Here is a 13,461-nt window from a genome sequence, read left to right as displayed (position 1 = left end):
TTGTGTGTTCTTTGAAAATCCTGTATTAATCCTGTGTCCTCTCCTCTCTCCTCTCCTCTCCTCCCTCCTCTCCTCTCTCCTCTCTCTCCTCCCTCCTCTCTCTCCTCCCTCCTCTCCTCCCTCCTCTCTCTCCTCCCTCCTTTCCTCCCTCCTTTCCTCCCTGCTCTCCTCTCCCCTCCCCCCCTCCAGGGCAGTGTCTGTAGCAGTCATCAGATTTCCCCTCAGGAGTTCCTGGTGGAGCTGAAGTCAGGGGTGACTGAGGAACGCCTCATGGCCTGTCTGGACTCTCTCCGTGTCTCCCTCACCAGCAACCCTGTCAGGTAGGACAAACACACTTGTTCAACCCTGTTCTGTTCCTTATCTCACTACTCGTCTGGACTCTGGACTGACCTGATCTCACTACTTCCTGCTTCTGGACTGACATAATCACAGTACTTCCTGGGTCTGGACTGACCTGATCTCACTACTTCCTGCTTCTGGACTGACATAATCACAGTACTTCCTGGGTTTGGTCTGACCTGATCACAGTACTTCCTGGGTCTGGACGGGCCTGATCACAGTACTTCCTGGGTCTGGACTGACCTGATCTCAGTACTTCCTGGGTCTGGACTGACCTGATCTCAGTACTTCCTGGGTCTGGACTGGCCTGATCTCAGTACTTCCTGGGTCTGGACTGACCTGATCTCAGTACTTCCTGGGTCTGGACGGGCCTGATCTCAGTACTTCCTGGGTCTGGACCGACCTGGTCTCAGTACTTCCTGGGTTTGGACTGACCTGTGTCCTCCAACCACAGCTTGTATTTTAACTACTGTAGCCTACCTGTAAAGACTAATAGCCCACCTGTAAAGGCTAATAGCCCACCTGTAAAGACTAATAGCCCACCTGTAAAGGCTAATAGCCCACCTGTAAAGGCTAATAGCCCACCTGTAAAGACTAATAGCCCACCTGTAAAGGCTAATAGCCCACCTGTAAAGGCTAATAGCCCACCTGTAAAGGCTAATAGCCCACCTGTAAAGGCTAATAGCCCACTTTCTTTCCCCTTACAATGTCCCCCCCCCCATATGTCTCTGTACCTCCCGAGTGGCACAGCGGTCTAAGGCACTGCATCTCAGTGCTAGAGGCGTCACTACAGACCCTGGTTCGATCCCGGGCTGTATCACAACCGGCCGTGATCGGAGGTCCCATAGGGCGGTGCACAATTTGGCCCAGCGTCGTCCGGGTTAGGGGAGGGTTTGGCCGGGTTAGGGGAGGGTTTGGCCGGGTTAGGGGAGGGTTTGGCCGGGTTAGGCCGTCATCGTAAAATAAGAATTTGTTTTCAATTGACTTGTCTAGTTAAATAAAAAAAATGAAACTCCCCCTCTCTCCCCCCCTTCTCCGCCAGCCTCCCCCTCCCTCCCTCCCCCATGGTGTCGGGGTTCAGAGCAGAGCAACACACCATGCTGGGACTCATCAATATGTATTACATCTCCAGCAGCACTGCCCCAGGTCTCCTCCTCTTCCCTCCCCTCCGCCTTTTTTAATTGTTTGATGCCTATCGTGAAGAGCGTCCCACTGCTTCCCCGCTCCTGTATCACAAACATGACACAACTCTCAGCGGGAGGGCCTCCGCCGCAGCCCGCCCAGCAACCGTAAATACGTTTTGGAATAATGAAATAATAGGTGATATTTTTCCTCCTGTTTGTTGCCGTTGGTTGCAGGCTCCTGGTACCTGTTTAATGCAGTGCACACAGAGGAGGAGAGCTGCAGGCCGTGGAATGGGGAGTAGAGCTCTGTATTAATATACATGTTGATCACCTTATAACACCACGCCTTTTAAATGGGGCTTTTTTACATTTTATTTACCTGTCTCCTTGCAGAGTCCTTGGGTTCTGTCCCGCTGGAGGGTTCTGACCTGTTACCCTGCTGGAGGGTTCTGTCCCGCTGGAGGGTTCTGACCTGTTACCCTGCTGGAGGGTTCTGTCCCGCTGGAGGGTTCTGACCTGTTACCCCGCTGGAGGGTTCTGTCCCGCTGGAGGGTTCTGACCTGTTACCCCGCTGGAGGGTTCTGACCTGTTACCCTGCTGGAGGGTTCTGTCCCGCTGGAGGGTTCTGACCTGTTACCCCGCTGGAGGGTTCTGTCCCGCTGGAGGGTTCTGACCTGTTACCCCGCTGGAGGGTTCTGACCTGTTACCCTGCTGGAGGGTTCTGATCTGTTACCCTGCTGGAGGGTTCTGTCCCGCTGGAGGGTTCTGACCTGTTACCCCGCTGGAGGGTTCTGACCTGTTACCCTGCTGGAGGGTTCTGTCCCGCTGGAGGGTTCTGACCTGTTACCCCGCTGGAGGGTTCTGTCCCACTGGAGGGTTCTGTCCCGCTGGAGGGTTCTGACCTGTTACCCTGCTGGAGGGTTCTGACCTGTTACCCCGCTGGAGGGTTCTGACCTGTTACCCCGCTGGAGGGTTCTGACCTGTTACCCCGCTGGAGGGTTCTGACCTGTTACCCCACTGGAGGGTTCTGACCTGTTACCCCGCTGGAGGGTTCTGTCCCACTGGAGGGTTCTGTCCCGCTGGAGGGTTCTGACCTGTTACCCTGCTGGAGGGTTCTGACCTGTTACCCCGCTGGAGGGTTCTGACCTGTTACCCCGCTGGAGGGTTCTGACCTGTTACCCCGCTGGAGGGTTCTGACCTGTTACCCCGCTGGAGGGTTCTGACCTGTTACCCCACTGGAGGGTTCTGACCTGTTACCCACTGGAGGGTTCTGACCCACTGTAGGGTTCTGACCTGTTACCCCACTACCCCACTGGAGGGTTCTGACCTGTTACCCCGCTGGAGGGTTCTGACCTGTTACCCCGCTGGAGGGTTCTGACCTGTAACCCCGCTGGAGGGTTCTGACTTGTTACCCCGCTGGAGGGTTCTGACCTGTTACCCCGCTGGAGGGTTCTGACCTGTTACCCCACTACCCCGCTGGAGGGTTCTGACCTGTTACCCCGCTGGAGGGTTCTGACTTGTTACCCCGCTGGAGGGTTCTGACCTGTTCTGACCTGTTACCCCGCTGGAGGGTTCTGACTTGTTACCCCGCTGGAAGCACAATGCTTCTTTAATAGTAATCTAAAAACAATATTTCTTTACTCGTCTAAAAAATCGTTACATTTTCTATTCCAAAGTGGCATTACTGTTGCTAAGTGACCGCAGGGAAATGTACTAATTTAAAAAGTTTAGATTGTGTATCAAAATGACCCTGAGAGAGAGGGAGAGAGGGAGCGTTTGATTGCAATACTCATCATTGTGCTCCTGAGGTTTCTGTGCTGCTCTACCAAGGAGTCTCTTCAGTCTAGGACTGATGAGTTATGCGTGCTCATAAATCTATTACCCCCCCAGTTAAAGTTGATTCCAACACATGCAGTTCACTACGTTTTCAATTTATTAAAGACTGTTGTCTATTATAGACTTTAAACATCATCTGCTAGAAGAGAGGAGGAGGGAGAGAGAGGGGGGGGGGACGGAAGGAGGATTGTAAACAGGTTTCACCGTGTCTGTAGTCTTTATTGGTGGAATTCGTAAAATGTCATGAATTCCATTAGTTAATGGATGGCAAGGCGGGAGAGAGGACTCTGTCGCTGTCTACCGATGCGGACGGAACAATCATCCAACACCGTGTCCCATTCCAGTCTCCCTTTGCGTCCCAAATGGCATCCTATCCCCTATGTAGTGCACTAGTTTTTGACCAGGGCCATGTGGGAATAGGCTGCCATTTGGGACGCGGATCTTCTATACTGCGTCAGTCATTTATTATTATTCAGACACAGATCCAGTTTTACCTCTTTAGCCTAAAGTCCACTTGGTGAAAAATAATGGAATTATTGAAACTTTTTATTCAGCCGCGGCGTCGCGTCGCACGAACGGGACGGACAAGATCCCGTTGTTCCTCTTTTTAAAGTGAAGATCTCTTTATTAGTCAATTGCACACAAGGTCCAATCTGAAATTTGACTTCCTCTTTTAACCCAACCGGCCTCTTGAGATTGGTTTGCATTAGAATATTGTTCCACCATGGCTGGTTATGCTAATAACATTAGATATTATTTGTTATTTTCACATTGTCTACAGTAAGATTTTGTCCCTGCTATTTGCTCAGGCTGTACTGAAAAGACCACCCTTTCTGCTACGGCAGATCCTTCCCTTTAAAATATATAGATATCCCTTTAAAAGATATAGATATCCCTTTAAAAGATATAGATATCCCTTTAAAAGATATAGATATCCCTTTTAGATATATCCCTTTAAAAGATATCCCTTTAAAAGATATAGATATCCTTTTAAAATATATAGATATCCTTTTAAAATATATAGATATCCCTTTAAAAGATATAGATACCCCTTTAAAAGATATAGATATCCCTTTAAAATATATAGATATCCCTTTAAAAGATATAGATATCCCTTTAAAAGATATAGATACCCCTTTAAAAGATATAGATATCCCTTTAAAAGATATAGATATCCCTTTAAAAGATATAGATATCCCTTTAAAAGATATAGATATCCCTTTAAAAGATATAGATATCCCTTTAAAAGATATAGATATCCCTTTAAAAGATATAGATATCCCTTTAAAAGATATAGATATCCCTTTAAAAGATATAGATATCCCTTTAAAAGATATAGATATCCCTTTAAAAGATATAGATATCCCTTCAAAAGATATAGATATCCCTTTAAAAGATATAGATATCCCTTTAAAAGATATAGATATCCCTTTAAAAGATATAGATATCCCTTTAAAAGATATAGATATCCCTTTAAAAGATATAGATATCCCTTTAAAAGATATAGATATCCCTTTAAAAGATATAGATATCCCTTTAAAAGGTATAGCGTCCACTAGTACCATACTTTGTTTCTATTGTGATATTGTGGCGGGTTCCAGTGGAGGAGGAGGGAAGGAAAGAATCAATATTGTATTCAGCCCGGCGGTGGGCAGTTCATTACTTTAAATGGAGTGTGGATATGTTGTTACCAGGCTGCTATTAGCTGCCATTAATCAGAGTTTTCCTTTAGCACCTATGTGGGCACAGCACCGTGGAGGTCTGCTTGGAACAGGAGATACCTGGCTGATTAGACTGATACCGTGGAGGTCTGCTGGGAACAGGAGATACCTGGCTGATTAGACTGTGGAGGTCTGCTGGGAACAGTAGATACCTGGCTGATTAGACTGTGGAGGTCTGCTGGGAACAGGAGATACCTGGCTGATTAGACTGATACTGTGGAGGTCTGCTGGGAACAGGAGATACCTGGCTGATTAGACTGATACTGTGGAGGTCTGCTGGGAACAGGAGATACCTGGCTGATTAGACTGATACTGTGGAGGTCTGCTGGGAACAGTAGATACCTGGCTGATTAGACTGATACTGTGGAGGTCTGCTGGGAACAGTAGATACCTGGCTGATTAGACTGATACTGTGGAGGTCTGCTGGGAACAGTAGATACCTGGCTGATTAGACTGATACTGTGGAGGTCTGCTGGGAACAGTAGATACCTGGCTGATTAGACTGATACTGTGGAGGTCTGCTGGGAACAGTAGATACCTGGCTGATTAGACTGATACTGTGGAGGTCTGCTGGGAACAGTAGATACCTGGCTGATTAGACTGATACTGTGGAGGTCTGCTGGGAACAGTAGATACCTGGCTGATTAGACTGATACTGTGGAGGTCTGCTGGGAACAGTAGATACCTGGCTGATTAGACTGATACTGTGGAGGTCTGCTGGGAACAGTAGATACCTGGCTGATTAGACTGATACTGTGGAGGTCTGCTGGGAACAGTAGATACCTGGCTGATTAGACTGATACTGTGGAGGTCTGCTGGGAACAGTAGATACCTGGCTGATTAGACTGATACTGTGGAGGTCTGCTGGGAACAGTAGATACCTGGCTGATTAGACTGATACTGTGGAGGTCTGCTGGGAACAGTAGATACCTGGCTGATTAGACTGTGGAGGTCTGCTGGGAACAGTAGATACCTGGCTGATTAGACTGTGGAGGTCTGCTGGGAACAGTAGATACCTGGCTGATTAGACTGATACTGTGGAGGTCTGCTGGGAACAGTAGATACCTGGCTGATTAGACTGATACTGTGGAGGTCTGCTGGGAACAGTAGATACCTGGCTGATTAGACTGATACTGTGGAGGTCTGCTGGGAACAGTAGATACCTGGCTGATTAGACTGTGGAGGTCTGCTGGGAACAGTAGATACCTGGCTGATTAGACTGTGGAGGTCTGCTGGGAACAGTAGATACCTGGCTGATTAGACTGATACTGTGGAGGTCTGCTGGGAACAGTAGATATCTGGCTGATTAGACTGATACTGTGGAGGTCTGCTGGGAACAGTAGATACCTGGCTGATTAGACTGTGGAGGTCTGCTGGGAACAGTAGATACCTGGCTGATTAGACTGACAGAGACATGGATAAATCATGTAGGACTCATTACTGCCCTTGCGGCCCCAATGACACCCTATTCCCTACATAGTGCACTACTTAACTTTTGAGGGTGCCATTTGGGATGCACATACTGTAGGCTGAAGAGCTGGGAGGACAGGGAGGAGACGGAGCGGGGAGGAGACGGAGCGGGGAGGACGGGGAGGAGACGGAGGAGACGGAGCGGGGAGGAGCGGGGAGGAGACGGAGCGGGGAGGACGGGGAGGAGACGGAGCGGGGAGGACGGGGAGGAGACGGAGGAGACGGAGCGGGGAGGACAGGGAGGAGACGGAGCGGGGAGGACGGGGAGGAGACGGAGCGGGGAGGACGGGGAGGAGACGGAGCGGGGAGGAGACGGAGCAGGGAGGACAGGGAGGAGACGGAGCGGGGAGGAGACGGAGCGGGGAGGACAGGGAGGAGCGGGGAGGAGACGGAGCGGGGAGGAGACGGAGCGGGGAGGACGGGGAGGAGACGGAGCGGGGAGGACAGGGAGGAGACGGAGCGGGGAGGACGGGGAGGAGACGGAGCGGGGAGGACGGGGAGGAGACGGAGCGGGGAGGAGACGGAGCGGGGAGGAGACGGAGCGGGGAGGACAGGGAGGAGACGGAGCGGGGAGGAGACGGAGGAGACGGAGCGGGGAGGACGGCTATGTCATGATCCTAGGAGACTGTACTATTCATTAGTCCCATGTTGCCGTCCTGAATGAAGTCAAGTCTAAACTCCCACAAGCCTCACAAGACTAAAGCTGAAGGTCTGAAGGGTACCAGCTGAAGGGTACCAGCTGAAGGTAGCTGGGTACCAGCTGAAGGGTACCAGCTGAAGGGTACCAGCTGAAGGGTACCAGCTGAAGGGTACCAGCTGAAGGGTACCAGCTGAAGGGTACCAGCTGAAGGTAGCCGGGTACCAGCTGAAGGTAGCCGGGTACCAGCTGAAGGGTACCAGCTGAAGGGTACCAGCTGAAGGGTACCAGCTGAAGGGTACCAGCTGAAGGGTACCAGCTGAAGGGTACCAGCTGAAGGGTACCAGCTGAAGGGTACCAGCTGAAGGGTACCAGCTGAAGGGTACCAGCTGAAGGTAGCCGGGTACCAGCTGAAGGTAGCCGGGTACCAGCTGAAGGGTACCAGCTGAAGGGTACCAGCTGAAGGGTACCAGCTGAAGGGTACCAGCTGAAGGGTACCAGCTGAAGGGTACCAGCTTAAAAAAGAAAATGAATGGAAGTTTCCATACACTGAGGTTGGAGTCATTAAAACTCGTCTTTCAACCACTCCACACATTTCTTGTTAATTAACAAACTATCGTTTTGGCACGTCGGTTAGGACATCTACTTTGTGTTTGACACAAGTCAATTTTACAACAATTGTTTACAGGCAGATTATTTCAATTATAATTCACTGTATCACAATTCCAGTGGTTTAGAAGTTTACATACACTAAGTTGACTGTGCCTTTAAACAGCTTGGAAAATTCCAGAAAATGATGTCATGGCTTTAGAAGCTTCTGATAGGCTAATTGACATCATTTGAGTCAATTGGAGGTGAACCTGTGGATGTATTTCAAGGCCTACCTTCAAACTCAGTGCCTATTTGCTTGACATCATGGCGAAATCAAAAGAAAATAAATTGTGAACTACAAGTCTGGTTCATCCTTGGGAGCAATTTCCAAACGCCTGAAGGTACCACGTTCATCTGTACAAACAATAGTACGCAAGTATAAACACCATGGGACCACGCAGCCGTCATACCGCTCAGGAAGGAGACTCGTTCTGTCTCCTAGAGATGAACGTACTTTGGTGCGAAAAGTGCAAAGGACCTTGTGAAGATGCTGGAGGAAACAGGTACAAAAGTATCTATATCCACAGTAAAACAAGTCCTATATCGACATAACCTCAAAGGCCGCTCAGCTAGGAAGAAGCCACTGCTCTAAAACCGCCATAAAAAAAGCCAGACTACGGTTTGCAAATGCACATGGGGACAAAGATCGTGCTTTTTGGAGAAATGTCAAGGAATTTTTAGTAGGATTAAATGTCAGGAATTGTGAAAAACTGAGTTTACATACACCTTTGTCAAATACATTTAAACTTCTGACTTCAGCTGTACATGGAGATAGTTTAGTGCCTAAAATAAGGGGTTAAATCGTTTCCTGATCTTTCTAATCTCAGATCTATATGACAGACACTTCAGAGTCGTGAAACGTTCTATTAGATCACACTGCGTTCTCTATCAGAAACAGAGCTGCCTTTTTCCTTTTGATGATAATGGTTATATGATCCCTTAAAACAAACGGGGACAATCAGGCTTGTTTACATTGGGGCTGAGGTTGTAGGATAATGAAGGTTATAAATATGTATTATAAGTAGTGCATGACCCTATAGTGACATCACATCCTGTTTTTAACGGGGCTTTGTCCATTCTGATAGTTTCATTGAACAATATAAAACATCCAATCAAAAGGTGGAATATAGGTGGGCACGTTGAATACAGTGTTTGACATGACGACAAATGAAAAAGCCAGGGAGTGGATATTGTGACAGGGTAGGAACCAAAGTGTTGGTCAGTTTTTTTTTCTCCCCCAGTGGACCCTAATTAATCTTACATTAAATATTCATGCATGGCTTTATTCTGTGTGATTTTAGAATCTACTGTTGCACAAACACCATGCACCAGCGCTGGTATCAGGCTTTATTGGCTAGCTATCTACGTTTGTGCTGACTAAGTACCATTAGCTAGCCAGCTAACTAGCCATTAACATTAGCGGCTAACGCGCTTTATTTTAGCCACAACTTGCTAAGAAAAGACAAACTAGCAGTTTGCAGACACTAAGATACACAAAATATTAGTGTGATTATGAAACGCTAGTGGATTTCTATTAAAAAGCAAAGTGGAAAGCTGCATCGTTGTCGCAGACTGACCATGCAGACTGTCGCTGCAGCATTGACCATGCAGACTGACCATGCAGACTGTACCTGACGCATTGACCGTGCAGACTGTCCCTGCAGACTGTGCCTGACGCATTGACCGTGCAGACTGTCCCTGCAGACTGACCGTGCAGACTGTCCCTGCCGCATTGACCGTGCAGACTGTCCCTGCAGCATTGACCGTGCAGACTGTCCCTGCAGCATTGACCGTGCAGACTGTCCCTGCAGCATTGACCGTGCAGACTGTCCCTGCAGCATTGACCGTGCAGACTGTCCCTGCAGCATTGACCGTGCAGACTGTCCCTGCAGACTGAACGTGCAGACTGTCCCTGCCGCATTGACCGTGCAGACTGTCCCTGCAGCATTGACCGTGCAGACTGACCCTGCAGCATTGACCGTGCAGACTGACCATGCAGACTGACCGTGCAGACTGTCCCTGCAGCATTGACCGTGCAGACTGTCCCTGCCGCATTGACCGTGCAGACTGTCCCTGCCGCATTGACCGTGCAGACTGTCCCTGCAGACTGACCGTGCAGACTGTCCCTGACGGTTGTTGTTGTTGACTTGTGGTTGCTCAGTGACAGGGCGGGGCCTGATGTGTGTGGAAGGAGAGCGGGTGAGAGACGACAGGGTGAGAGACGACAGGGTGAGAGACGACTGGGTGAGAGACGACAGGGTGAGAGACGACTGGGTGAGAGACGACTGGGTGAGAGACGACTGGGTGAGAGACGACTGGGTGAGAGACGACTGGGTGAGAGACGACTGGGTGAGAGACGACAGGGTGAGAGACGACAGGGTGAGAGACGACAGGGTGAGAGACGACTGGGTGAGAGAGGACTGGGTGAGAGAGGACTGGGTGAGAGAGGACTGGGTGAGAGACGACTGGGTGAGAGACGACAGGGTGAGAGAGGACTGGGTGAGAGAGGACTGGGTGAGAGAGGACTGGGTGAGAGAGGACTGGGTGAGAGAGGACTGGGTGAGAGACGACTGGGTGAGAGACGACTGGGTGAGAGACGACTGGGTGAGAGACGACTGGGTGAGAGACGACAGGGTGAGAGACGACAGGGTGAGAGACGACAGGGTGAGAGACGACAGGGTGAGAGAGGACTGGGTGAGAGACGACAGGGTGAGAGACGACAGGGTGAGAGACGACAGGGTGAGAGACGACAGGGTGAGAGACGACAGGGTGAGAGACGACTGGGTGAGAGACGACTGGGTGAGAGACGACAGGGTGAGAGACGACAGGGTGAGAGACGACAGGGTGAGAGACGACTGGGTGAGAGACGACTGGGTGAGAGAGGACTGGGTGAGAGACGACTGGGTGAGAGAGGACAGGGTGAGAGAGGACAGGGTGAGAGAGGACAGGGTGAGAGAGGACAGGGTGAGAGAGGACAGGGTGAGAGAGGACAGGGTGAGAGACGACAGGGTGAGAGACGACAGGGTGAGAGAGGACTGGGGTAGACTATATAACATGTCGGCTCAGCGTTAGTAAAAGCTCTTGGTCAGTTTTACATAGTGATGCCATCTCGCCACCACTCACACCACTCTCTGTTGTGATTTGGTTTTGCTCGTTATAGATGGAAGCAGACTGGCAGACTGACAGACGCTGTGTAGCAAGGCTTCTGACCAGAGCTATTGTGAATTTCTGCTTCCTCATCTTCCTTAGTTGGTTAGATGTTTTGTGTGGCTTGTTAGTCTGAACTGTGTCTCGTAGCCTCAGGTCAGTTCAGTCTTTAATGCAAAACGTCAAGATGTTTCCTGATGAATACTGGAGTCCTACAACTACGCTTCTGCTTATGTATGACTCTTAGACAGTTGGGCAGATTCTTCTCAGAATATTCAATAGGTATCGTCTGGTACTATTGATTTATATCTCAATCTGTTTACTTGTTTACTGCAGTGTAACTTAAACACAACGTGAAAATGTTTTCCTATGCAATGCGCTTTAGCAACGTTAAAATATCGGGCTGACCCTATTTTAGTCGACTGGTCGATTTTGTTTTGGTCCATAGGCTGTTGATCGACCGAGAATTCTTCAGGTCGAGCAGTAGCATATGATGGGGTACGAGACCGCTGTCTGATTGGCTCCTGTCTGAGCGGACTGATCCATTGTTGAGGCCGTGGGGATGGCCCAGTCCATCAGTCTAAGACCGCTGTCTGATTGGCTCCTGTCTGAGCGGACTGATCCATTGTGGAGGCCGTGGGGATGGCACAGTCCACCAGTCTAAGACATGTACTACTGAAATTGTATATGTTTATATTACATAACAACAATGGTGCAACACTAATAAAAACTATATTATTTTATAACAAATGCGCTTTCTCCAGCGTTGGATAGTGGTCGCTGTCCGCGCTTCTGAAACGCATGAGTTCGCTGTTGAATTGATGCCTTTTCCTAGAGACCATGTTGCTATGAGCATATTATCAAAGTTAATCAGCAATCAGCAATCAGAAAATGTGAATTAGGTCTATAATCATCAGCCTTAACTGTTCAATGTGCCTGACTTTATAAATCATCCATATATATCTACAGAAATAAGACAGATCCTGCTTCTGTTGCCTGGTTGAATGTTTCTTTAATAGCACCAAGCCTCAAGCAACGACATGTCAATTAAACAACTTCACAAATCCGTCTGTTTTTAATCTTTTGTTTTGCTGTGATAAAGGCTTCGCATGTTTTCCCATTAGAACAGCCTTCCTGCTATTGTTTATCATCCATTTAGTGTTTACACTGTTCCAAATGGTCAGAAACATTATATTTATAATAAAAACCCTCCTTTTTCCTTGACCTGCTTATTATTGTTATTATGATCATTATAATAATAATTCATGTTATTATCATTAGTAGGCGTCGTATAGCAGCCTCGTATGACCACCATTGAGTTGTTGGCCTAAGAGCACATCCTGTTTAGTCTGAATACCGTAACTAACTGAGGACTATATTTCAGTACTTCTATAGGCTACTGTATCAATCAATCAGTCATTCGTTCATGTCATCACACAGCCTACGAGTCGTTCATGATGTGAAATCGTTCATGTCATCACACAGCCTACGAGTCGTTCATGATGTGAAATCGTTCATGTCATCACACAGCCTACGAGTCGTTCATGATGTGAAATCGTTCATGTCATCACACAGCCTACGAGTCGTTCATGATGTGAAATCGTTCATGTCATCACACAGCCTACGAGTCGTTCATGATGTGAAATCGTTCATGTCATCACACAGCCTACGAGTCGTTCATGATGTGAAATCGTTCATGTCATCACACAGCCTACGAGTCGTTCATGATGTGAAATCGTTCATGTCATCACACAGCCTACCAGTCGTTCATGATGGGAAATGCAATCAAGATTTTTTTTTTTTTTAAATAAAATAACAAAGCGACCGTTTTAATAATTAGCATTAACAAATAAATAGGCCTAATTAGCATTAACAAATAAATAGGCCTAATTAGCATTAACAAATAAATAGGCCTAATTAGCGTTAACAAATAAATAGGCCTAATTAGCGTTAACAAATAAATAGGCCTAATTAGCGTTAACAAATAAATAGGCCTAATTAGCGTTAAGAAATAAATAGGCCTAATTAGCATTAACAAATAAATAGGCCTAATTAGCGTTAACAAATAAATAGGCCTAATTAGCATTAACAAATAAATAGGCCTAATTAGCGTTAACAAATAAATAGGCCTAATTAGCGTTAACAAATAAATAGGCCTAATTAGCGTTAACAAATAAATAGGCCTAATTAGCGTTAACAAATAAATAGGCCTAATTAGCGTTAACAAATAAATAGGCCTAATTAGCATTAACAAATAAATAGGCCTAATTAGCATTAACAAATAAATAGGCCTAATTAGCATTAACAAATAAATAGGCCTAATTAGCATTAACAAATAAATAGGCCTAATTAGCATGAACAAATAAATAGGCCTAATTAGCATGAACAAATAAATAGGCCTAATTAGCATGAACAAATAAATAGGCCTAATTAGCATGAACAAATAAATAGGCCTAATTAGCATTAACAAATAAATAGGCCTAATTAGCATGAACAAATAAATAGGCCTAATTAGCATGAACAAATAAATAGGCCT

General features: G+C 47.5%; 1 long non-coding RNA gene across 1 annotated transcript; it reads left to right on the top strand.

The window, feature by feature from the left end:
* Window positions 1-7,067: 7,067 nt before the first annotated feature.
* On the top strand, window positions 7,068-7,644 carry LOC115182585 (uncharacterized). The gene is made up of 2 exons (XR_003873830.1): window positions 7,068-7,235; window positions 7,271-7,644. It is a non-coding gene; the product is annotated as an uncharacterized LOC115182585 (long non-coding RNA).
* Window positions 7,645-13,461: the final 5,817 nt, after the last annotated feature.

The sequence above is a fragment of the Salmo trutta genome, unplaced genomic scaffold (assembly GCF_901001165.1).
Source record: "Salmo trutta unplaced genomic scaffold, fSalTru1.1, whole genome shotgun sequence".
In the NCBI taxonomy this organism is placed as follows: Eukaryota; Metazoa; Chordata; class Actinopteri; order Salmoniformes; family Salmonidae; genus Salmo; species Salmo trutta.
The sequence above is the reverse complement of the archived record's forward strand: the minus strand, read 5'-3'. Positions and strand labels throughout refer to the sequence as shown.